The 26,283-nt window shown below is 46.0% G+C and overlaps 1 protein-coding gene across 2 annotated transcripts in view; it reads right to left on the bottom strand.

Moving 5' to 3' along the window:
• smad10a (SMAD family member 10a) overlaps nt 1-26,283 on the bottom strand; it is a 114,888-nt gene that overhangs the window by 47,518 nt on the left and 41,087 nt on the right. The gene's annotated exons all lie outside the window — the stretch shown is intronic.

Genomic DNA, 26,283 nt, shown 5'->3' with positions numbered 1-26,283 from the left:
ATTACTGAATTGGGTATAATCCATACTCTCCCACAACAGCTTCCAAACACTCTGTGTGCAATGAATCATCCTCTGCCATTTGCACCACCTCCAGCATGACGCCAAACATGTCTTCGCCCCCCCTCTCCCCATTAAGCATTATGAAGCAAGCCATCCCTCCTTGACATTCTGTCCACTCCTCAATCACCTCAACATCAATTCCCCTTCTCACATATAATTCCATTCGAATGCAGGATATGCAATACCCGCCCATTTACTTCCTCCCCCTCCTCATCGTCCAAAGCCCCAAACACGTCCTCCAGGTGAAGCAGCAATTTCTGTGCACTTCGTTCAATTCAGTATATTGTACTCATTGCTAACAATGTGATCTGCTTTACATTGAGGAAACCTAAATCAAATGGGGGGCCACTTTGCAGGACACCTCTGTTCAGCCTGCAAACATGACCCAAAGTTTGAGTCGCCTATATTTTAGTTCTCCATCTTGTTTCCACTTTGAGCTTTCTGTCCTTTACTGCCCTTGGTCTCCTGCAGCGATACAATGAATCTCACGCAAGCTCAGGGAACAGCACCTTATTTTTCCATTAGGCATGTTACTGCCTTCCGGACTCAATACTGAGTTCAACAGTTTCACACTGTAACCCCTCCCCAGTGTCTTTCTTTCTCTTTGCATTTTTGGTTTCACTCTCATATTTTCCTTTTGCTTTTGGATGGGTTATGATCCTGTTACGGACCGTTAACATCTAAAGAAATCTGAATATCCAGTAATTAACTGAAAGAACTATGTCACAAGATTTCATGTTTTTAAACTAAAACAAACTTTACTGTCTATAAACAGAAATGAATCAAAGCAAGTACCACTAACTTAATATTACAGCTTATGCTATAAACTCAGTTCTACTTTTTACTCATCCCAATGACCCCCAAGAGTTCCCTTATCTTACGAAATCTTGAAGGTTCATTCACTTTTCCTGGGACCAATACAAAAGGTATGCCACAGCTCTCCAGAATTTACTTATTTCTCCTTAGTATTCCAGCTCTTCCTCTGAGGGAAGATTCTATGGGGGTCGTTCCATTAGGCTTTTCGTTACACAACCTTCCAGCTTTTCCTTTACCAACCTCACTACTCTGGCTGCCTTAGCTCCTTGTTTGGCTGCCTGCAGATCCAACTATCTTCCCACAGCTTCTCAAACTAACTCTGCTGACTGCTTTCTGCCACAAGGCTCTATGAGGGCCACTGTAGGTTTCTTCCACCAACTGCAAGCTAGAGCCAATCTTCCATTTGCTTTTCCCTCACAAAATCCAAACTGCAACTTCATACCATGTGATGAATAGTGAATTTAGTATTTGCTCTGCTTGAAATGCAGGCCTAACTATCACCGCCTGTTGACTCTCTCAATCTGCTGAGGTGCAGTCTTCTGTTCCCAAACTGAACTGCCTGCTTCTGTCAGCAAAAAAACACACAGATAAATTAAACAAAGGAACCTTCTAACCAAGGTTCCATCCTGAATTAACATTTCCATGGCAATGTGACATGCTTTGGGGTGATTCAGCCAGAAATGCAAACAAATTATTTTACTTTCAAGGCTACTCTTTGATTCTACAACCCATTTGAATAATTTCTCTCTCTAATATAGAGTTTTACTTCCTTGAAGTTGCAAGCTTTTAGCTTCTTTTATTGAGATAAAAATAGGTACGCTGACTCTAACCTTGTAAGATAAACATTGAGTAGTTTTTAACTATAATTAATTTCTAGCTTGTTTGAATTGCGTTCATTTCAGGATTATCATCAGTTTCTCAATTAGGATTTTCCACTTATTTTACATTTAACACTTTAATCTCCTAAAATGAGAAGTTATATTCTAAAACATTATGAATTATTAACTAGGTATTTGTGTATTGCTGAAAAAGAGACATGATGTCAAAGTTTTTCGTCTTGCACTCATCAGGAAACGTTCTCAACAATACTACTTGTAAAGGGAAAAACAATTTATGCTGCATGGGAAGAGATAGCTGATTGGTTGGCAAGCGGACTCTGACTGGTAGAGGCATTGCCATGGAGAGTGCACCAGGGAACAGTTAACTGTCAAGCTTTTATTTACATTCAAATCAAGCAGGTCGATCAGGGTTGGTCAAGGGATTGTCATGGGGAATGAACCAGGAAATGGCTGTCCCCCAAGCTTCTGTTTAGTTGAAAAAGGTGCACTATATGGACATGCTCTTACTGTCTGCAAAGGACAGATCCTGTGTGTGGACATATGTAGCTTCTAGTACACGTAAATGAGCCATACTGTGAGCCCAACTGATAATCATAAATTGGTTGTCAGTGTGATTCTTTATATAATCGGGATAGTTTAGCAAGTGTTGTCCAATTGTGGAATCATATCTAATGTTGGGCACCATGTTTTGAGTTTTGCAAGCACAGGTTAGATTTTTGCAATAGATGGTAGCTGTTCACCTTTCTGCCATTAACACCTCCTCTGCACAAATTTCTTAGAATCAGAGATTGATGATAGCACAGGAAGCAGCCATTCGGCCCATCAGGTGCATGCCAGCTCTCTGCGCATGGAACTCACCCAATCCCATTCCCCTGCTTTTCCCTATATCCCTGCAATTTCTTTTACTTCAGGTAATTATCCAAATCCCTTTCGAAAGCCATGATTAAATTTCCATTGGCCTTTCACCACCAACTCACTTGTCTTTTTATTTCTCCATCTTCTACACTATCATAGATCTTCCCTTTTGTTCTTTTCCCCACTCCCCTCCCATTCACTTGCTTAACAGCTATTACATTTCTAATTTTTCTCAGTTCTGATGAAAGGTCATTGGCCTGAAACATTAATGCTTTTTTGTCTCTCTCCACAGTTACTGCCTGGCCTACTAATCCATATCCTGTATGCATGATTGGAAATGGCATTCCACGCTGGACACAAGCACAGATGTACATTGAATTGGATGGCTTTACTAAGTAAATGCATTTTAATTAAAGCATTCATCTCATCAGAAGTTTGTACTGGTAATCTCTTTCATAGTTATCACTGACTGTGGAAGACTGATAGTTTATCAATGTGCCTGGTCAGAACTTGTACAAGCTTTCAATGATTGATTCCATTTTGCTACTGCCCAGCTGCTATTTGTCAGCAGTTTGCCAGACTTTCAGGATCCCTGCTAACATCACAAACACTTGAAAAAATACAATATTTTTGAAGTAGTTTGCTTCTCTCCTCTCCAAAGTGTAGCAAGAGTGAAGGAATCCGACACTGCTGCTTGCTGCTCTGGGACGTGCTGTGGGAAGCACTGCAGGGCACAGAGGAGAATAGATGCTGAGACTGTGCAGAGTACAGCTAACGGTGTTCACTGGTGTCTGTGGCGCTCCAATGGAAGGGAATCTGTATTTTTAAAGCGTATCTGTACGTTTTGAGGCCGGATCTCAAGGATGTTAGAGGATGGATCAGCAGTACACCTGAGTTTTGTGTAGCACTAAAAGCTGTCCATGTGACTGGGTGTGTGTTGCAAAAGCCTGACCAGGGGACCTAGGTTGCAGTGTGAAAAACAAACCCTCATGACAAGTTAGTCAAGAGCTGAAGAGGAGGCAGAAGGTCACTAACTCCATGGAGCTGGGGCTCAGGAGAAGCCCAAATGGAGCTGGGGCTCAGAGAGGTCCTGCAGCAGTAGATAGCTCTGTGCTGTTTGAGAGTTGGGGCTCAGGGAGGTCCTGCAGCAGTAGATAGCTCTGTGCTGTTTGAGAGTTGGTGCATAGGGAGGTCCTGCAGCAGTAGATAGCTCTGTGCTGTTTGAGAGTTGGTGCTCAGGGAGGTCCTGCAGCAGTAGATAGCTCTGTGCTGTTTGAGAGTTGGTGCTCAGGGAGATCCTGCAGCAGTAGATAGCTCTGTGCTGTTTAAGAGTTGGTGCACAGGGAGGTCCTGCAGCAGTAGATAGCTCTGTGCTGTTTGAGAGTTGGTGCTCAGGGAGGTTCTGCAGCAGTAGATAGCTCTGTGCTGTTTGAGAGTTGGTGCTCAGGAAGGTTCTGCAGCAGTAGATAGCTCTGTGCTGTTTGAAAGTTGGTGTTCAGGGAGGTTCTGCAGCAGTAGATAGCTCTGTGCTGTTTGAGAGTTAGGGCTCAGGGAGGTCCTGCAGCAGTAGATAGCTCTGTGCTGCTTGAGAGTTGGTGCACAGAGAGGTCCTGCAGCAGTAGATAGCTCTGTGCTGTTTGAGAGTTAGGGCTCAGGGAGGTCCTGCAGCAGTAGATAGCTCTGTGCTGTTTGAGAGTTGGTGCACAGAGAGGTCCTGCAGCAGTAGATAGCTCTGTGCTGTTTGAGAGTTGGTGCTCAGGGAGGTTCTGCAGCAGTAGATAGCTCTGTGCTGTTTGAGAGTTGGTGCACAGGGAGGTCCTGCAGCAGTAGATAGCTCTGTGCTGTTTGAGAGTTGGTGCACAGGGAGGTCCTGCAGCAGTAGATAGCTCTGTGCTGTTTGAGAGTTGGGGCTCAGAGAGGTCCTGCAGCAGTAGATAACTCTGTGCTGTTTGAGAGTTGGGGCTCAGAGAGGTCCTGCAGCAGTAGATAGCTCTGTGCTGTTTGAGAGTTGGTGCACAGGGAGATCCTGCAGCAGTAGATAGCTCTGTGCTGTTTGAGAGTTGGGGCTCAGAGAGGTCCTGCAGCAGTAAATAACTCTGTGCTGTTTGAGAGTTGGGGCTCAGAGAGGTCCTGCAGCAGTAGATAGCTCTGTGCTGTTTGAGAGTTGGTGCTCAGAGAGGTCCTGCAGCAGTGGATAGCTCTGTGCTATTTGAGAGTTGGTGCTCAGGGAGGTTCTGCAGCAGTAGATAGCTCTGTGCTGTTTGAGAGTTGGGGCTCAGAGAGGTCCTGCAGCAGTAGATAGCTCTGTGCTGTTTGAGAGTTGGTGCACAGGGAGGTCCTGCAGCAGTAGATAGCTCTGTGCTGTTTGAGAGTTGGTGCTCAGAGAGGTCCTGCAGCAGTGGATAGCTCTGTGCTATTTGAGAGTTGGTGCTCAGGGAGGTTCTGCAGCAGTAGATAGCTCTGTGCTGTTTGAGAGTTGGGGCTCAGAGAGGTCCTGCAGCAGTAGATAGCTCTGTGCTGTTTGAGAGTTGGTGCACAGGGAGGTCCTGCAGCAGTAGATAGCTCTGTGCTGTTTGAGAGTTGGGGCTCAGAGAGGTCCTGCAGCAGTAGATAGCTCTGTGCTGTTTGAGAGTTAGGGCTCAGGGAAGCCCAGCAGAAGTGGTATTCTGCTCAGAGAGATTGAATTGTGCCAGTGATTAGATGCTGGGGTGCAGTCTTGTGAATCTTGTCTCAGGAGACGAGATTGAGCAGCTGGGAAGCGAGCAAATGTTTCGGGGGGCGTCTGAATTGAAGCTGCTGGTGAGGGAAATCAGAGGATTGATCTTTAAAAGAGAAAGGCTGAGATCCCTCGTGAGGCAGACAGAGTTTTAAAATATTTTGTGAATCAGTGATCATTGTCATCTGGATGTATTGCTGAGAAATTTGTGGGAGCTTCCTTGGTGGCGCCTGCCATTTAATGTGCAGTTTGTGATGTGTTCAACCACAGTTATCCTGTTAATTCATGTTTACCTCATGAGAATTCTGAATATTAGAGTATAAGATTGAAAGTAGCAACTGCTTGCTTTGTTGACTCGTGTATAGTAAAAACCAAATCTTGTGGCTTTATTCTCTTCGTGAGTAAGTGTGATTTCTAATTTTATCTCCATTACAACAAAAGTTACTGGTCCCCAGCTGGATCCAAATAAAATTCCGGGTCTCATTCAGGATCATAATACAGGTGTACCACCAGCCCTTCAGGTGAGGGTCAGCGTCACCATGAACTTTGCAGCTGGACTCAATGGATAGCAATAGAGTGCAGACCCTTCAGATTTCCCTCTCCCCTGTCTCGGGACTCCGGAGCTCCTACTATCGCTCCCTTCTGTGGGTCACTGGAGTTCATTCCCTGAACTTATCAAATAATCACCCTTTTCCTGGCAGTTTTTCTCCTCTCCTGAAGGTGCTAACTCTCACTGGGGTACAGGTCCCCTCCTCTCCTGAAGGTGCTGACTCTCACTGGGGTACAGGTCCCCTCCTCTCCTGAAGGTGCTGACTCTCACTGGGGTACAGGTCCCCTCCTCTCCTGAAGGTGCTGACTCTCACTGGGGTACAGGTCCCCTCCTCTCCTGAAGGTGCTGACTCTCACTGGGGTACAGGTCCCCCTCCTCTCCTGAAGGTGCTGACTCTCACTGGGGTACAGGTCCCCTCCTCTCCTGAAGGTGCTGACTCTCACTGGGGTACAGGTCCCCCTCCTCTCCTGAAGGTGCTGACTCTCACTGGGGTACAGGTCCCCCTCCTCTCCTGAAGGTGCTGACTCTCACTGGGGTACAGGTCCCCCTCCTCTCCTGAAGGTGCTGACTCTCACTGGGGTACAGGTCCCCCTCCTCTCCTGAAGGTGCTGACTCTCACTGGGGTACGGGTCCCCCTCCTCTCCTGAAGGTGCTGACTCTCACTGGGGTACAGGTTCCCCTCCTCTCCTGAAGGTGCTGACTCTCACTGGGGTACGGGTCCCCCTCTAATCCTGAAGGTGCTGACTCTCACTGGGGTAGAGGTCCCCCTCCTCTCCTGAAGGTGCTAACTCTCACTGGGGTACAGGTCCCCCTCCTCTCCTGAAGGTGCTGACTCTCACTGGGGTACGGGTCCCCTCCTCTCCTGAAGGTGCTGACTCTCACTGGGGTACAGGGCCCCCTCCTCTCCTGAAGGTGCTGACTCTCACTGGGGTACAGGTCCCCCTCCTCTCCTGAAGGTGCTGACTCTCACTGGGGTACAGGTCCCCTCCTCTCCTGAAGGTGCTGATTCTCACTGGGGTAGAGGTCCCCCTCCTCTCCTGAAGGTGCTGACTCTCACTGGGGTACAGGTCCCCCTCCTCTCCTGAAGGTGCTGACTCTCACTGGGGTACAGGTCCCTCTCCTCTCCTGAAGGTGCTGACTCTCACTGGGGTACAGGTCCCCCTCCTCTCCTGAAGGTGCTGACTCTCACTGGGGTATTGGGTCCCCCTCTAATCCTGAAGGTGCTGACTCTCACTGGGGTACAGGGCCCCCTCCTCTCCTGAAGGTGCTGACTCTCACTGGGGTACAGGTCCCCCTCCTCTCCTGAAGGTGCTGACTCTCACTGGGGTATTGGGTCCCCCTCTAATCCTGAAGGTGCTGACTCTCACTGGGCTACAGGGTCCCCTCCTCTCCTGAAGGTGCTGACTCTCACTGGGGTACAGGTCCCCCTCCTCTCCTGAAGGTGCTAACTCTCACTGGGGTACAGGGCCCCCTCCTCTCCTGAAGGTGCTGACTCTCACTGGGGTACAGGTCCCCCTCCTCTCCTGAAGGTGCTGACTCTCACTGGGGTACAGGTCCCTCTCCTCTCCTGAAGGTGCTGACTCTCACTGGGGTACAGGTCCCCCTCCTCTCCTGAAGGTGCTGACTCTCACTGGGGTACGGGTCCCCCTCCTCTCCTGAAGGTGCTGACTCTCACTGGGGTACAGGTCCCCCTCCTCTCCTGAAGGTGCTGACTCTCACTGGGGTACAGGTCCCCCTCCTCTCCTGAAGGTGCTGACTCTCACTGGGGTACAGGTCCCCCTCCTCTCCTGAAGGTGCTGACTCTCACTGGGGTATTGGGTCCCCCTCTAATCCTGAAGGTGCTGACTCTCACTGGGGTACAGGGCCCCCTCCTCTCCTGAAGGTGCTGACTCTCACTGGGGTACAGGTCCCCCTCCTCTCCTGAAGGTGCTGACTCTCACTGGGGTACAGGTCCCCCTCCTCTCCTGAAGGTGCTGACTCTCACTGGGGTATTGGGTCCCCCTCTAATCCTGAAGGTGCTGACTCTCACTGGGGTACAGGGCCCCCTCCTCTCCTGAAGGTGCTGACTCTCACTGGGGTACAGGTCCCCTCCTCTCCTGAAGGTGCTGACTCTCACTGGGGTACAGGTCCCCCTCCTCTCCTGAAGGTGCTGACTCTCACTGGGGTACAGGTCCCCCTCCTCTCCTGAAGGTGCTGACTCTCACTGGGGTACAGGTCCCCCTCCTCTCCTGAAGGTGCTGACTCTCACTGGGGTAGAGGTCCCCCTCCTCTCCTGAAGGTGCTGACTCTCACTGGGGTACGGGTCCCCTCCTCTCCTGAAGGTGCTGACTCTCACTGGGGTACAGGTCCCCCTCCTCTCCTGAAGGTGCTGACTCTCACTGGAGTACAGGTCCCCTCCTCTCCTGAAGGTGCTGACTCTCACTGGGGTACAGGTCCCCCTCCTCTCCTGAAGGTGCTGACTCTCACTGGGGTACAGGTCCCCTCCTCTCCTGAAGGTGCTGACTCTCACTGGGGTACAGGTCCCCCTCCTCTCCTGAAGGTGCTGACTCTCACTGGGGTACGGGTCCCCTCCTCTCCTGAAGGTGCTGACTCTCACTGGGGTACAGGTCCCCCTCCTCTCCTGAAGGTGCTGACTCTCACTGGAGTACAGGTCCCCTCCTCTCCTGAAGGTGCTGACTCTCACTGGGGTACAGGTCCCCCTCCTCTCCTGAAGGTGCTGACTCTCACTGGGGTATTGGGTCCCCCTCTAATCCTGAAGGTGCTGACTCTCACTGGGGTACAGGGCCCCCTCCTCTCCTGAAGGTGCTGACTCTCACTGGGGTACAGGGCCCCCTCCTCTCCTGAAGGTGCTGACTCTCACTGGGGTACAGGTCCCCCTCCTCCCCTGAAGGTGCTGACTCTCACTGGGGTACAGGGTCCCCCTCCTCTCCTGAAGGTGCTGACTCTCACTGGGGTGCGGGTCCCCTCCTCTCCTGAAGGTGCTGACTCTCACTGGGGTACAGGTCCCCCTCCTCTCCTGAAGGTGCTGACTCTCACTGGGGTACAGGTCCCCTCCTCTCCTGAAGGTGCTGACTCTCACTGGGGTACAGGTCCCCTCCTCTCCTGAAGGTGCTGACTCTCACTGGGGTACGGGTCCCCCTCCTCTCCTGAAGGTGTTGACTCTCACTGGGGTACAGGTCCCCCTCCTCTCCTGAAGGTGCTGACTCTCACTGGGGTACAGGTCCCCCTCCTCTCCTGAAGGTGCTGACTCTCACTGGGATACAGGTCCCCTCCTCTCCTGAAGGTGTTGACTCTAACTGGGGTACAGGTCCCCCTCCTCTCCTGAAGGTGCTGATTCTCACTGGGGTACAGGGTCCCCTCCTCTCCTGAAGGTGCTGACTCTCACTGGGGTACGGGTCCCCCTCCTCTCCTGAAGGTGCTGACTCTCACTGGGGTACGGGTCCCCTTCCTCTCCTGAAGGTGCTGACTCTCAATTATGTACTAGACCCCTTCCTGTCCTGAAGGTGTTGACTCTAATAGGGATGATGATTCACAATGCAATTTTGAAAAAGGAAATTCAGTCAGTATAAGGGTTTAAAATTGATAAGGTAGTGGTATTGGAGAGGCTGTCTAGTTAACAAAACGCTGGGACTGGATAAGATACATCCAAGGATACCAAGAGAAGTGAGAGTGCCAACTGCAGAGACACTGGCCACAATTTTTCAGTCTTCCGTAGACTAGGGGAGGTGCCAGAGGACTGGAGAATTCAAATATTATGCCCTTGTTCAGAAAGGATGTAAGGATAAGCCTAGCAACTACAGAGCAGTCAGTTTAACTTCAATGGTGGGAAAACTTCTAGAAACAACAATTCAGGGTAGAATGAATAGTCACATGGACAAATGGGGCTAATTAAAGAGAGCCAGAATGGATTTCTTAGGCAAAATTATGTTTAACTAACTTGCCGGAGTTTTTCAAAGAGGTAACAGAGAGGGTTGATGAGGGCAATGCTATTGATGCGGTGTACATGGACTTCCAAAAGGCATTTGATACAGTGTCGCACAACAGACTTGAGAGAAAAGTTATAGCTCATAGAAGAAAAGAGACAGTAGCAACATGGATACAAAATTGGCAGTGACAGGAAACAGAGTAATGGCTAATGGATATGTCCCCAGGCTCGATATTGGGACCATTGCTTTCCCTGATATATATTAATAACCTACACCTTGGTATACTAGGCACAATTTCAAAATCTGTAGATTATACAAAACTTGGAAGCATTGTAAACTGTGAAGAGGACAGTGTAGAACTTCAAAAGGACACAGACAAGTTGGTGGAATGGGCAGATAATTGGCAGGTGATGTTCAATGCAGAGAAATATGAGCTAATACATTTTGGTGGGAACACATGGAGACACAGTATAAAATAAAGGATACTATTCTAAAGGGGGTGCAGGAGCAAGTGGACCTGGGTGTATATGTGCAGAAGTCATTAAAGGTTGAGACAGCAGTTAATAAAGCATACATTATCCTAGGCTTTATTAATAGGCACATAGAGTACAAGGGCAAGGAGGTTGTGTTGAACTTGTATAAGACACTAGTTATACCTCAGCTGGAGTATTGTGTCTCGTTCTGGAAAGGTGTAAGGAGGTTTATGGGAATGGCTCCAGGAATGAGAAACTCCAGTTATGAAGATAGACTGGAGAAGTTGGGACTCTTCTCCATGGAAAAAAGGAGACCCCAGAGGAACTTTGATAGAAGTATTCAAAATCGTGAGGGGCCTGGACAGAGTAGGCAGGGGGAAACTGTTCCCAGTTTTGAAAGGATCAAGAACGAGTGGGCACAGATTTAAAGTAATTGGCAAAAGAAGCAAAAGTGATATGAGAAAAAACTTTTTCACAAAGCATGTGGTTAGGTTTGGAATTTACTGCCTGAGTGAGTATGTGGTGGAGGCAGGTTCAAACAAGGCATTCAAGAGGGAACTAGATGATTATTTGAAAAGAAACAATCTGGAAGGTTACAGGGAGAAGTAGGAGAATGGCGCTTCGGAGAGTTATTGCGGACATGATAGGCTGAATGGTCTCCTTCTGCACTGAAATAATTCTGCAATTTGCTTGTGAGCCAAGATACTATTACATTAATGACTTAAGACTAATGAACTTCAACTGCACTTCCCAGGACAAAAATTGAAAGTCCACATCCCAAATCACAGACAGCCCACATGTACTTCTGACCTAGACTACAACCAAGGTTCTATTTAACCAATAATCAAAAACCAAATGCCTGGGAAATAATAAGACCAATCAAATTGAGGGGACAGATAATTTATAGAATAATGGATGTCCAGATGTGTAATACGACATTGAGTATAAATTGAAAGAATTTAGAAGATACGAGCTGCAGATCAGAATCTAATTGAGGGATCAGGAAGTTTACATTTTAAAAAATGTATTTGTTCATGGGACATGAGCATTGCTGGCGAGGTGGTGCTGAGATGATAGTGGTGAGCTGCCTTCTTGAACCGCTGCAGTCCATGTGGTGTAGGCACAATCGCAGTGTTATTAGTCAGGGAGTTCCAGGATTTTGACCCAGTGACTGAAGAAATGGTGATATAATTCCAAAGCAACTTAGGGTTTGGCTTGGATGATACTTACAGGTGGTGGTGTTCCCATGCATCTGCTGCCTTGTCCTTTCAGGTGGCAGAAGTCACAGGTTTGTGAGGTGCTGTTGAAGGAGACCTGGTGATATGCTGCAGTGCATCTTGCAGATAACTGTTGCCACTGTGAGTCAATGGACAATCTCAGCATCGTGGATGATCCGCAGTGAATCCAACCGCAGCTCCAGCTCTGAAACGCGGCTAGCCAGTAGTTACAGCTGGACACACTTCCTGCACATGGTCACCAGGGACACTGGAAGTGCCCATGGCTTCCCACGTAGCGCAGGAGCAGCATATCATGGGTGCGAGCTGTGCTACCGTGACTTCCCTTTGGATTAAGCTCATTAGTTACTCCCTTTAAAGAATACTAACTATGCTCGGGGCCTTATTCCACTCCAAGCACTCCCAATACAGTCCAAAGTCCTCACCATATTTTGTTTAAGCCAATGGACTGCAGTGTTTAAGCTTAATGCTTACAGTTTCCTCAGAGCAATGTTTACAAATTGGGGTTCATCTAACTTTAATGGACATCTTCAATTTCTGCAGCCAACAGCTGTTTTTTTAAAATGGCTTTGCGCAAATTCAGTGTTATAAGCATAATTCATTCCTTTCCATCAAAATAAAATCCAAGAACTGATGAATTCAAAGTAGTATTTATAATAAATCATGATGGTTCCATTCCAACATGAAACTCCATCCTTGGCTTATCCATTTTCTATAGTTCCAGAAAAAGCAGGATAAATCCAAGCCGGCAATTACCACCCCATCAATCTACTCTCGATCATCAGCAAAGTGATTGAAGGGGTCATCAACAGCGCTATCAAGCGACACTGAGTTAGAAATACTCTGCTCTGTTATGTTCAGTTTGGGTTAGGCCAAAGCCACTCAGCTACTGCCCTCATTACAGCCTTGGTCCAAACATGGACAAAGAGCTCAACTCGAGGTGAGCTCAGAGTGACTGCCCTTGACATCAAGGCAGCATTTGACTGAATGTGGCATCAAGGAGCCCTAGCAAAACTGGAGTCAATGGGAATCAGGGAAAGCTCTCCGCTGATTGGAGTCATACCTAGCCCAAAGGAAGATGGTTGTGGTTGTTGGAGGTCAGTTATCTCAGCTCCAGGACATCACTGCAGGAGTTCCTCAGGGTAGTGTCCTCAGCCCAACCATCTTCAGCTGCTTCATCAATGACCTTCCTTCCATCATAAGGTCAGAAGTGGGGATGTTCGCTGATGATTGCACAATGTTCAGCACCATTCGCAACTCCTCAGAAACTGAAGCAGTTCATGTCCAAAGGTAGCAAGACCTGGACAATATCCAGGCTTGGGCTGACAAGTGGCAAATAACATTCGCGCCTCACAAGTGTCAGGCAATGACCATCTCCAACAAGAGAGAATCCAACCATTGCCCCTTAATGTTCAATGGCATTACCATCACTGAATCCCCCACTATCAACATCCTGGGGGTTACCATTGACCAGAAACTGAACTGGACTAGCCATATAAATACGGTGGCTACAAGAGCAGGTCAGAGGCTAGGAATCGTGCGATGTGTAACCCACCTCCTGACTCCCCAAAGCCTGTCTACCATCTACAAGGCACAAGTCAGGAGTGTGATGGAATACTCCCCACTTGCCTGGATGAGTGCAGCTCCCACAACACTCAAGAAGCTTGACACCGTCCAGGACAAAGCAGCCCGCTTGATTGGCACCCCATCCACAAACATTCACTCACTCCACCACCGATTCACAGTGGCAGCAGTGTGTACCATCTACAAGATGCACTGCAGGGATTCACCAAGGCTCCTTTGACAGCACCTTCCAAACTCGTGACCACCACCATCTAGAAGGAGAAGGGCAGCAGATAGATGGGAACACCACCACCTGGATGTTCCCCCCCAAGTCACTCACCATCCTGACTTGGAAAAATATCGCCGTTCCTTCACTGTCACTGGGCAAAAATCTTCAAACTCCCTTCCTAACAGCAGTGTGGGTGTACCTACACCACACTGACTTCAGCGGTTCAAGAAGGCAGCTTCACCACCACCTTCTCAGGGCAATTAGGGATGGGCAATAAATGCTGGCCCTGCTAGTGAAACCCACATCCCGTGAATGAATAAAAAAAAATGTAGGGGAGCATTTTGGAGATAGTGACCATAACTCAGTTAGATTTAGGATAGTTATGAAAAAGGATAAGGTTGGGCCGGGAATAAAAGTTCTAAACTGGGGAAAGATTAATTTTACTAAGATGAGATATGATTTGGCCCAAGTGGACTGGGAGCAGCTACTTACAGATAAAACTGTCAGAACAGTGGAAGGCATTCAAGGAGGGAATAGCGAGAGTACAGGGCAAATACGTTTCTGTAAAGACAAAGTGGGGTGCCAAGTCTGGAGAACTAAGGATGTCAAGGGACATAAAGATTAGGATTAAGAAAAAAAGAGAAGCTTATGGCAGATACTGAGGGCTCAATACAGCAGAATCCCCTAGAGGAGTATCAAAAATACAGTAGAGAGCTTAAAAAGGAAATTAGGAAAGCTAAGAGAGTGCATGAGAAAGCATTGGTGGGTAGAATAAAGGAAAACCCAAAGGGGTTTTTTAAATATATAAAGAGCAAGAGAATAAGGAAAGAATGAGTAGGGCCATTTAGGGAACATAGAGGTAATGTGTGTGTGGACACGGAAGACATGGGTTCAGTCCTCTATGAATACTTTGCATCGGTCTTCACAATGGAGAAGGACGACGCAGGGTGGAAGACTGTGAAATATTAGAGGAAAGTAGAGAGAGAGGAGGTACTAGCAGGTTTAGTGGCCTTAAAAGTGGATAAATCCGCAGGACCGAATGAGATGTTTCCCAGGCTGTTAAGGGAGGCAAGGGAAGAGATATCAGGGGCCCTGGCAGTAATTTTCAAATCCTATCTGACCACAGGTGAGGTGCCTGAGGAATGGAGGACTGCTAATATTGTCCTATTATTAAAAAAGGGAGGAAGGGATAGACCAGGAAATTACAGGCCAGTCAGTCTAACCTCGTAAAAGCCCATCTGATTCAAAATGTTCTTTAGAGAAGGAAATCTGCCATCCTTAGCTGGACTGGCCTACAAGTCACTTAGTTTGAGTGCAATTAGGGATGGGCAGCAAATGCTGGCCTCATCAGTGACACCCACATCCCACGAAAGAATAAAGGGAAAAAAAAGATTGAACAATTTCCCATCTGTTTTGTAAATGATCCCCAGGCCTGGGGAGGTGTGGTGCAGCATTGCAGCCAGGGAAATGGAGGAAAGGGTTGGTGCAATGACACAATCTTGTTTGACCCCAGTCTTCACTGAGATAGGGTCTGTGATGGTTCAGTTAATGAGGATCATGGCTTGTATGTTATCGTGGAGTAGGGGGAGGATGGCAACAGACTTCTGAGGTTAAGTAAAAGTGAGGAGGATACAGCATAAACCTTCATGGTTGACAGAGTCAAAGGCTTTCTTGAGGGCAGAAAAGGCCCTGTAGAGCGGTAGGTGTTGGATTTGCTGCTCTGTGGTGCCTCTCAGTGAGTGACTCTGAATGGAGCTCTTTTACCACTGGCGGGTGGTGATTGAGGAGGATCCTTGAAATGATCTTCACCATGGCAGACAGTAGGGAGACTCCTCTTTTCAATACTGAAATTGGATTTACATCTTTTCTTGAATATAGTAACGATCACAGCATCCTGAGATCCCTTGGCATACGCTCCTCTTCCCAGGTGATGGATATGCGATTGTGCAGTCATTCCAGGTGTGGATTTCTGCTGTGTTGCAGAATTTTGGCAGGGATTCCATCTGCTCCAAAGGCTTTATTTTGCCAAAAGGCTTTTTCAACTTTGCTCCAGAACAGGGTGGTGCTGAGACAGAGCTGGTGGGGTACTGAGGAATGGAATTGAGGACATTCAAATCAAACATGGGGTCTCAATTGAAGAGTTCTTCAAAACGCTCCAGCGAGCACCAACGGCCTCCCTGTCCTTGATGACTCCCCTCCATGCTTGGCTCTCAGTGGCATTGGTCCTTGAATACGAGGGCTATAAATTGTCTTGATAGCGCTGCAGAAACTACTTATGTCATTGGTATCTGCAGGTTGTTGGATCTCCCCTGCTTTTTCTACCCATCATATGTTGTGTCACAGGTCTTACGCTGTACCACTGCTTTCAGACATCTATAGGAATGCTGCTTTTCTCTTGGGCTGTGGTGAAATTTCTAGTCTGCGAAAGCTTTGCAGTTACGATCAATTAGGTCCTGTATCTCTCGATTGTTTTCACTGCACCGGTCACGGCCAAGGACCTCTTCACAGGTCCTTGATGTGGTGGACTTTAGGGGGTCATCCATGTTAAACTTCTTATAGCCAGTAGGTGAAGGAGACGACCAGAAGACAATCTTTACGGTTTTCAATGTATTCACAAAATGAGACAAATTCAATGTATACCTTCTAACTCTGCAATCCACCACCAGCGTTAATAAGTGTCTCCTTGTACGTGCACAAGCAATTATCCAATGAATGTGCCCCACGCTAGATTTACACAATTAACAGTCCAGGCACTACGCGCAGACTGTCAGGAGGTTGAGAGGCTGGCAGTGAGGTGCTGACTGAGAAGGGCCACCTTGATGGGATCTTTGAGGCCTTCAATGTTAGTTTTCTTTTAGCATTGCTGCTGTTGCCTCCGCTGTTTGGGGGCCAGGCTGATGGAAATGATAGATCGGACAAAGTGGTTAGTGGTCCAGCAGGTCCTGTCAAGGTGCGGGTGATGTGGACATCTCTGTGCCCCCTTGCTCTAACTATGACATAGTCGAGCAGGTGCCTGTTTTGATCCGTGGGTGTTGCCATGAGGTCCCGAGCTCCTTTTGCTGGTGGATAAGGGTGTTGAGTGATGACAAGGTCCTGTTCTAGGCATCTCATCAAAAGGTCTCCGTTGGAGTTTGCTTTCCTGACTCCTTCCTTGCCAATCACAGCCTTCTAGAGATTTGCATCCTTCTCAAATCTGGTGTTTAAATCTCCGATGAGGATCATCTTGGGTCCTGCTGACACTTGGGCTGGGGATTGCTCAAGTTCTGTGTAGAATCCCTCTTTGGCTTCATCTGTTGCCTCAAATGTAGGAGGATAGAGAGTGACATGCTGATTCCTCCTTAGGATAAACTGGGCAGTCATGGGGCATTCGCTTAGACCCAAAACCTGTAGCAATCACTTTTGGGCTTCACTCGCTAGACCTGGTTCCAAACTTGGACAACAGTTTACTGGTGCCTGTGCTGACTCCAGCCTATCCAAGCCAACATCATACCACCACTGAACTTCAGGCTTTAACTCTGAACTCCTTTCTATTGTTTCCTGCCCGTTTCATGCTCAACATCAGGTTTTTATGTATCCTAATAATTGCCAGTTAATCAATCTTCTCATCCAACTCATCCCTCCTAGATCCAAAGCATTATAAAAAATAGGAGCAGGAGTAGGTCCATTCGGCCCATTGAGCCTGCTTTGCTGTTCAATAAGACCACGGCGGATCTGATTATGGTCTTAACTCTGCTCTCCTACCTTCCCCCCATTGACTCCCTGTCAATCAAAAACCTCTCAACTCAGTCTTGAATAGAATGCCAAAGACGAATGTCCCTTTGAGAGAAGAAATTCCTCCTCATCTCCATCTTAAATGGAAGACCCCTTATCTCTAAACTGTGCCCCCTAGTTCAAGATTTCCACATGAGAGGAAACATCCTCTCAGCATTACCGTCAAACCCTTCAGAATCTTACACATTGCTGAAATGAGAGAAACATTGCCAAAGCTTTTCATCTCGCACTCATCAGAACAAAAACAAGAATGTCAAACAATCACAACAATTTATACAGCAGGTGAAAAGGGTGCTGGGTTGGTTGGCAAGTTGACTCTGATCGGCAGAGGTGTTGATATGGAGTCATTGAGGTCTACAGCACAGAAAAAGGCCCTTCGGCCCATCGAGTCTGCGACTGTCAAACAAGTACCTAACTATTCTAATCCCATTTTCCAGCACTAGGCCCATAGCCCTGTATGCCATGGCATCGCAAGTGCACATCCAAATACTTCTTAAAATGTTATGAGGGTTTCTGCCTCTACCACCCTTTCAGACAGAGAGTTCCAGATTCCCACCACCCTCTGGGTGAAAAAATTCTTCCTCACATCCCCTCTAAACCTCCTGCCCCTTACCTTAAATCTATGCTCCCTGGTTATTGATCTCTCCACCAAGGGGAAAGTTCCTTCCTGTCTACCCTATCTATGCCCCTCATAATTTTATACACCTCAATCATGTCCCCCCTCAATCTCCTCTGCTCCAGGGAAAGTAACCCCAGTCTAGCCAATCTATCCTCATAACTAAAACTCTCCAGCCCAGACAACATCCTGGTAAATCTCCTCTGCACTCTCTCTAATGCAATCACATCCTTCCTATAATGTGGATTCCAGAACTGCACACAATACTCTAGCTGTGGCCTCACCAGCGTTTCATACAGTTCCAGCATAACCTCCCTGTTCTTATATTCTATGCCTCGGCTAATAAAGGCAAGTCTCCCATATGCCTTCTTAATCACCTTATCTACCTGTCCCACTACCTTAAGGGACCGGTGGACATGCACACCAAGGTCCCTCTGATCCTCAGTACTTCCCAGGATCCTACCATTCATCCTGTATTCCCGTGCCTTGTTTGGCCACCCAAGTGCATCACTTCACACTTATGTGGATTAGATTCCATTTGCCACTGATCAGCCCTCCTGACCAGCCTGTCTATATCCTCTTGTAATCTAAGGCTATCCTCCTCACTATTTACCACCCCACCAATTTTCATGTCATCCGCGAACTTACTGATCAACCCTCCTACATTCAAGTCTAAATTGTTTATATATACCACAAACAGCAAGGGACCTAACACCGATCCCTGTGGAACCCCACTGGACACAGGCATCCAGTCACAAAAACACCCCTCGACCATCATTCTCTGCTTCCTGCCATTCAGCCAATTCGCCAAATTGCCTTGGATCCCATGGGCTCTTACTTTAGTTATCAGTCTCCCATGCGGGACCTTACCAAAAGCCTTGCTGAAGTCCAAGTAGACTACATCAAATATATTGCCCTCATCTGCACACCTGGTCACTTCTTCAAAAAATTCAATCAAATTGGTCGGACATGACTCCCCCCTTAACAAAACCATGCTGTCTGTCCTTGATTAATCCCTGCCTCTCCAAGTGTAGATTAATTCGGTCCCTCAATTGTTTCCAATAGTTTCCCCACCACTGAGGTTAGACTGATGGGCCTGTAGTTCCCTAGTTTATCCCTTCCTCCCTTCTTGAATAACGGTACCACATTGGCTGTCCTCCAGTCCTCTGGTATCTCTCCTGTGGCCAGAGAGGTATTGAAAAGTATTGCCTGTGCCCCTGCTATCTCTTCCCTTGCCTCACTCAACAGCCTGGGATACATTTCATCCGGGCCTGGAGATTTATCTACTTTTCAGCCTGCCAGACCACTTAGAACCTCCTCCTTTTCCATGCTAATTTCTTTAATTATATCACAGCCCTTCTGCCTGATCTCCATACTCACGTCGTCCTTCTCACTTGTGAACCTCTCACCGACACAAAGTATTCATTTAGAAACCTACCTACGTCTTCCGGCTCCACACACTAATTACCACTGTGGTCCTTAATGGGTCCTACTCTTTCCCTAGTTATCCTCTTACTCTTAGTGTACTTGTGAAATAACTTTGGATTTTCCTTTATTTTACCTGCCAGTGTTTCTCTTAATTTCCTTTTTAAGTTCCCCCCTACATATTCTATACTCCTCTAGGGCTTCCGCTGTTTTGAGCCCTTGGTATCTGCCATAAGCTTCCCTTTTTCTCTTTATCCAATCCTGTATATCCCTCGACATGCAGGGTTCCCTGGATTTGTTAGTTCCACCTTTTATCTTTACTGGAAAATGTTGGCCCTGTACTCTCCCTATTTCCTTCCTGAATGAGTCCCACTGCTCTAAGGCAGATTTACCTAAAAGTAGCAGCTCCCAGTCCACTCTGGCCAAATCATATCTGACCTTATTAAAATCGGCCTTCCCCCAATTTAGAACTCTGATTTCTGGCCCATCCTTGTCCTTTTCCATAACAACCTTGAATCTAATGGAGTTATGATCACTATCTGCAAAATGCTCCCCCACTGATACCTCTATCACTTGCCCAGCTTCATTCCTTAAAATTAAGTCCAGGACCGCCTCCTCTCTTGTGGGACCTTCTACATACTGGGTTAAAAAGCTCTCCTGGATGCATTTTAAGAATTCCTCTCCCCCTAAACGTATCACACTATGACTAACCCAGTTAATGTTGGAGAAGTTGAAATCCCCTACTATTACTACCCTATTATTTTTATACTTCTCTGAAATTTGCCTACATATCTGCTCTATTTCTCTCTGACTCTCTGGGGGTCTATAGTATTGCAAATTTGAACTACAGATTAAGCAAATATGCAGTGGCTACGCGAGTGGTATTTTTCACTCTCATGACGCTGCCCTCAGTCCAAAAAGGCATGGAGAAAGCAACAAGAAACTACAGACTCCCCAAGCTCCTGAATAATTCAGCAAAGGCACAAGGCATGATCATATTCCTTTTGTTTGCAGAGAACAGGTCCCTGCATATGAATGTATATTGCTTCTAGCAAGCATAAATGAGCCACATTACGAGCTCCACTGATAACCTTAAGTTGCTGGTTAGCTATAGTGCAATCAAGATTGTTCAGTAAGTGTTGCCCAATCACAGAATCACATCTAACAGTAGACATTTTGTTTTGGGTTTTACAAGTGCAGGCTGGTTGAGCACAGTCCATACTTTGCCTTTTAAGAACAACTGAAGGGACATGCTGTTTGATTCAATGAACCAATCACTGGGATGGACGACCTACGTAGCTGGCACCGCACTTGCACTGTAATTCAAACATGATGTTGTTCAATTGTGGGGCAGGCAGAATGCCTTTTTGGATTGAGGGCAGCCTCATGACAGTGGAAAATACCACTTGCGTAGCCACTGCATAGTAGCAACGTGAAACAGTTGTTTCGTCTGTGGTTCAAATTTTTGAGATACTTTGCCTTTCCAGGATAATAGCCAACCTGTGTCTTGCACAAACTCACAAATGGGCCAAAGGCTTCCACTTTCAGACCTGAAAAGTGCCCAGTCTACCTCAAAATACCCTGATGAGTGAAAGACAGAAAGCTTTGGCGAGTTTTGGAGAGTAGCCGGGTAGTTAATTAGCTAATTGACTTAATCTGGTCTCTGTAGCTGAAGTTCAGTTAGTATAAATTCAAAGGTCTTTAGTGCAACTTGCAAACAAGTGTAGTTTGTGACTGAATGAATACCTGTGAGTTTGGGGAGTTAGATGAGGAGGGGAAGGATGTGCCCCTTTGCTTTTCCTTTTTCTAACTTTTCCACCCTGTAGAAATTGGCTGTTACTCAACTACAGGGATAGAAGCTGGCTGTTTGGTGAGTATCTGGTAGTGGTTAAGGTCTATTCTATTCCTACGGTTTAAAACAGTATAGGAACTGATGGTAAGACTAATAAAATATATATAAAAGGAGAATAATTAATTGAACAAAATAAGATGTTAATTAAAACACATTAAGGATGGCAGGACAAGTGAAGTGTCAAAGATGCAGCACGTAGGAGCTCCTGAATGTCTGTATGATCCAGGGCAAGCATGCCTGCAGTAAGTGTTTCTGGCTCGAGGAGCTTCAGCTCAGTCATTGAGCTGGAAGCTGAGCTGCAGATGCTGTGATGCAACTGGGAGAGGGATATTTAGTACCAAGAGGTGGTTGCATGCCTTAGAATAGGGGTTTCTGATTTGGTCAGGGACAGGGGAACGTGAGTGCAAGTGAGGCAGATAAGGGGGCCCAGGGAACAGGAGTACAGGAGCTCCAGCTTTTGCAATTGTCCACCAGGTTTGAGGTTCTCTCAGCTTGTCTGGATGAGAGTGGAGGCTGCAGAGTGGAGCAGCTGACTGCCCATGGCACTATGGTACTGAAAACCATTCAAGTGGGGGAGCAAAAAGGAATGTAACGCTAGTGAGGGACAGTATAGTGAAGGGAATTGATACTGTTCTCTGCAGCAAAGAGCGAGAGTCCAGAGGGCAGCGTTGTCTGCCCAGTGCCAGGGTTCAGGTTATTTGCTCAGGGCTGGAGAGGATCTTGGAGTAAGAGGGGGACGATTCAGTCATCATGGTCCAGGTAAGTACCAATGGCATAGGTAGGACAAGGAAAGAGGATCTACATAGTTGGTGTGAGCATCTAAGCACCAAATTAAGAAGGAGAACCTCAAAGGTAATAATCTCTGGATTATTACCCGAGCCATGTGCAAACTGTCATAGGGAAAATAAGGTCAGAGACTGTTGTGGTAGAAGTGAGTTCCGGTTTGTGGGGCACTGGCACCAGTGTTGGGGAAAGTGGTGGACTGTAAGGTTGGTCTACCCCTGAACTGTCTTGTTCTAGCAAACAACATAACTAGGGAAGTAGAGGGGGTTTAAACTAAATAGTGGAGGCAAAGAATCAAATGTGGGAAGATGTGATAAATCAAAGAGTAGAGATAAGGCAAGAGAGAAAGGTATTAATATTAGAAATAATAAACAGACTGGGTCAGGAAGGGATAGAGAGTACAACTATAAGAGTAAATGAGCAGATAAGGCTAGAGGTTACAAAAATAATAAAAGGACAAAACTAAAGGCTCTGTATCTGAATGCAAGTAGCATTCAAAACCAAACAGATGAACTGATAAGCTGAAATAGAAATAAACACGATTGGATGTAGGATGACAAAGATTGGGACCTGAATATTGATGGGTACATGACATTTAGGAAGGAAAGGAAGTTAGTAAAAGATGGAAGGGCGGCTCTGTTAATTAATGATGGTATTAGCACAATAGCTAAGTTCAGGAAACCAGGCCATACAAACTGTTTGAAATGATAAAGACAAGAAATCCCTTATGGGAATGGTGTACAGGCCCCCTAACAGTACCCACATGGTAGGACAGAGCATAAAAGAAGAAATAATGGGAGCTGTCAGAAAGATACAGCAATAATTGTGGGGGATTTTAATCTACATATATACTGGAAAAATCAGATGGACATAGGTAGCCTAAATGAGGATTCATAAAATGGTTTCAGGATACTTTCTCAGAACAGCATGTTCTGGAGACAACCAGAGAGCTGGCTATGCTAGGCCTGGTATTGTGCAATGAGATAGGATTAATTACTGATCTCACAGTAAGGTGCTTCTAGGTAGCAGCGACGATAATATGATTGAGTTTTACATTCAGTTTGAGGGAGAGCAGAGTGGGTCCAAGACTAGTGTTTTAAACTTAAATAAAGGCAATGATAAGGGCATAAAAGCAGAGCTAGCCAAAGTGAACTGGTAAATTAGGTTAAGGCATAGATCAATAGAGATGCACTGGCAGACATTTAAGGGAATAGTTCATAATACACAGAATAGATACATTCCAGCGGGAAAGAAAAATTCCAAGGAGAGGGTCCAGCATCTGTGGTTAACTAAAAAAGTTAAAGGAAAAGCATATCATTGTGCAAAGATGGGTGGCAGGACAGAATACATATAAAAAAAAATGAATGACTAAAAGATTTAATAAGGAAGGGAAAATTAGAGTACGAGAGAAAGCTAGCTAGATATATAAAAACAGATATTTCAAATTTCCATACATATTTAAAAAAAGAAAAGTGTTAACAAAGTGGGCATTGATTCTAGAGAAATTGAGTCTGGGGAATTAATAATGGAAAATAAGGAGATGGCAGATGGATTGAACAGGTATCTTGCATCAGTCTTCACTACAGGGCATACAAGTAACATCCCAGAAATAGCTGCAAATCCGGAAATGGAAGGGAAGGGAGAACTCAGGAAAATTACAATCACAAGGAAATGGTACTGAGAAAATTGTTGGAGCTGTGGACTGACAAGTCCCTGGGTCCTGATGGATTTCATCCTAGGGTCTTAAAAGAAGTGGCTAGGGTGATGGTTGATACGTTGGATTTAATTTTCCAAAATCCCCTAGATTCGGGGAAGGTTTTATTAGATTGGAAAACAGCAAATGTAATTCATTATTCAAAAAGGGAGGGAAATAGAAAGCAGGAAACTACAGGCCAGTTAGCTTAACATATGTTATAGACCATAAGACATAGGAGCAGAAATTAGGCCATTCGGCCCATCGAGTCTGCTCCGCCATTCAATCATGGCTGATAAGTTTCTCAACCCCATTCTCCCACCTTCTCCCCGTAACCTTTGATCCCCTTAACAATCAAGAACCTATCTATCTCAGTCTTAAATACACTCAATGACCTGGCCTCCACAGCTTTCTGTGGCAATGAATTATAGGGAAAACATAAGAAGCCACTATTAAAGCAGGGCACTTGGAAAAATTCAAGGTAATCAGGCAGAGTCAATATGGTTTTGTGAAAGGGAAATCATGTATAACCAATTTATTGGAGCCCCTTGAAGGGGTCACATGTGCTATGGATAAAGGGAAACCTGGAAGCATTTGATAAGGTGCCACATCAAATATTACTGCAGAAAATAAAAGCTCACGGTGTAGGGGGTAACATTGGCATGGATAGGCAGGAACAGAGTAGGCATGAGTCATTTTCTGAATGACAGGATGTAACAAGTGGTGTGTCACAGGGATTAATGCCAGCACCTCAACTTTTTACAATTTATATAAATGACTTGGATGAAGGAACCAAAGTTATGGCTGCTAAATTTGCTGATGACACAAAGATAGGTAGGAAAGTAAGTTGTGAAGAAGACGTAAGGAGGTTACAAAGGACTATAGATAGGTTAAATGAGTGGGCAAAGATCTGGCAATTGGAATATAATGGGAAATTGTGAAACTATCTATTTTGGCAGGAAAAATAAAAAAAGCATATTATCTAAATGGTGAGAGATTGCAGAGCTCTGAAAAGCAGAGGGACCTGAGTGTCCTAGTGCATGAATCACAAATGGCTGGTATGTAGGTACAGCAAGTAATTAGGAAAGCTAATAGAATGTTATTGTTTATTGAGGGGAATTAAGTATAAAAGAGAAGTTATACTTCAGTTATTTAGGGCATTGGTGAGGCCACATCTGGAGTACTGTGTACAGTATTGGTCTCCTTATTTATGGAAGGATGTAAACACATTGGAAGTGGTTCAGAGAAGGTTTACTAAACAAATACCTGGAATGAGTGGGTTGTCTTTTGAGGAAAGATTGGTCAGGCTAGGCTTGTATCCGTTGGAGTTTAGAAGAGCAAGAGGCAACTTGATTGAAACATATAAGATCCTGAGGGGACTTGGCAGGTTGGAATTGGAGAACAGCTTTCCTCTTGTGGGAGAATCTAGAGTTAGGGGTCACTGTTTAAAAATAAGGGGTTGCCTATTTAAGACAGAGGTGGGGAGAATGTTTTTCTCTGAGGGTTGTGAATCTTTGGACCTCTCTTTCTCAAAAGGCAGTAGAAGCAAAGTCTTTGAATATTTTTAGGGCAGAAGTGGATAAATTCTTGTTAAGCAAAGGGGTAAAAAGTTATCGTGGGTAGGTGGGAATATGAAGTTGAGTGACAATCAGATCAGCCATGATCATATTGAATGGTGGGGCAGGCTTGAGGGGCCGAGTGGCCTTCGTATGTTTGTATGTATGTTCATAACATATGTCGCTTTTCAGCAATATTCGAGTTCTGTATTGCCAAGCGATTGTTAAAATCTTATGTTTCAAAAAGTCTACCTCTCATTTTCCTAAACTCCAATGAGTATAGGCCCAACCTGCTCAACTTTTTTTCTTAAGACAGCTCCTTTATCCCAGGAACGAGCCTAGTGAACCTTCTCTGAAATGCCCAAGGCAAACTGGTGCAGCGTTAGAACTGAGTGCATACCTGGGAATTTGGTGAGCAGAGGGGTTCGCTGAGGAGGGGAAGGAGGTGTTCCTTTCCTTTTGCTTTTTCTACCTTTTTCACCCTGTAGGAATTGGTTCTTACTCTATTACAGGGAAAGGAGCTAGCTGTTTGATGAGTATCTGCTCTATTCCAGTCCAAAGGCTTAAAATAGTATACAAACTGCTGGTAAAGTTAATAAAATATGTAAAAAGGGAAATAAATAAGTGAATAATATAATTAAGTAATTAATTAAAACACATTAAGGATGGCAGGACAGATGAAGTGTCAAGTCTGCAGCACATGGGAATTCCTGGATGCCAGTTTGATCCAGGACAAAAAGTCTGTAGTAAGTGTTTGTGGCTTGAGGAGCTTCGGCTCAAAGTCATTGAACTGGAAGCTAAGCTGCAGACACTGCGACACATCAGGGACAGGGAAAGTTACCTGGCTGCTTTGTACCAGCAGGCAGTCAATCTACGTAGGATAGGGTCTTCTGATTTAGTCAGTGGTCAGGGACAGCAGGACGTGACTGCAAGTGAGACAGGTAAGGGGACCCAGAGGGCAGGAGCCTCAGCCTTTGCAATTGTCCAATAGGTTTGAGGTTCTCTCAGCTTGTTTGGATGAGAGTAAGGGCTGCAGGGTGGATAAGCAAACTGACCTTGCTGCTCATGCCTCTGTTTGAGGTGTGAACATTGCTGTTAGTAAACTCTTAAGTTCCCTCCATCCTCTATCGTCCCCATGTAACCAAGCCACCCAGGTTTGTTGTTGGGCAGGATTTGTAACAAATTACCCTCTTCACTGCTCCATTTTACCTTGAATTAAACAGATAAAGCCAATACATCATGATCTTATAAAGCCTCGCATTCATTAGTGTCAAATTTGATACCAAGGTAAGCTTCTGACTACACATATGCACCATCACTATGAC

Source organism: Carcharodon carcharias, chromosome 36, assembly GCF_017639515.1.
Source record: "Carcharodon carcharias isolate sCarCar2 chromosome 36, sCarCar2.pri, whole genome shotgun sequence".
Lineage (NCBI taxonomy): Eukaryota > Metazoa > Chordata > Chondrichthyes > Lamniformes > Lamnidae > Carcharodon > Carcharodon carcharias.
This window is presented reverse-complemented; position numbering and strand designations above follow the sequence as displayed.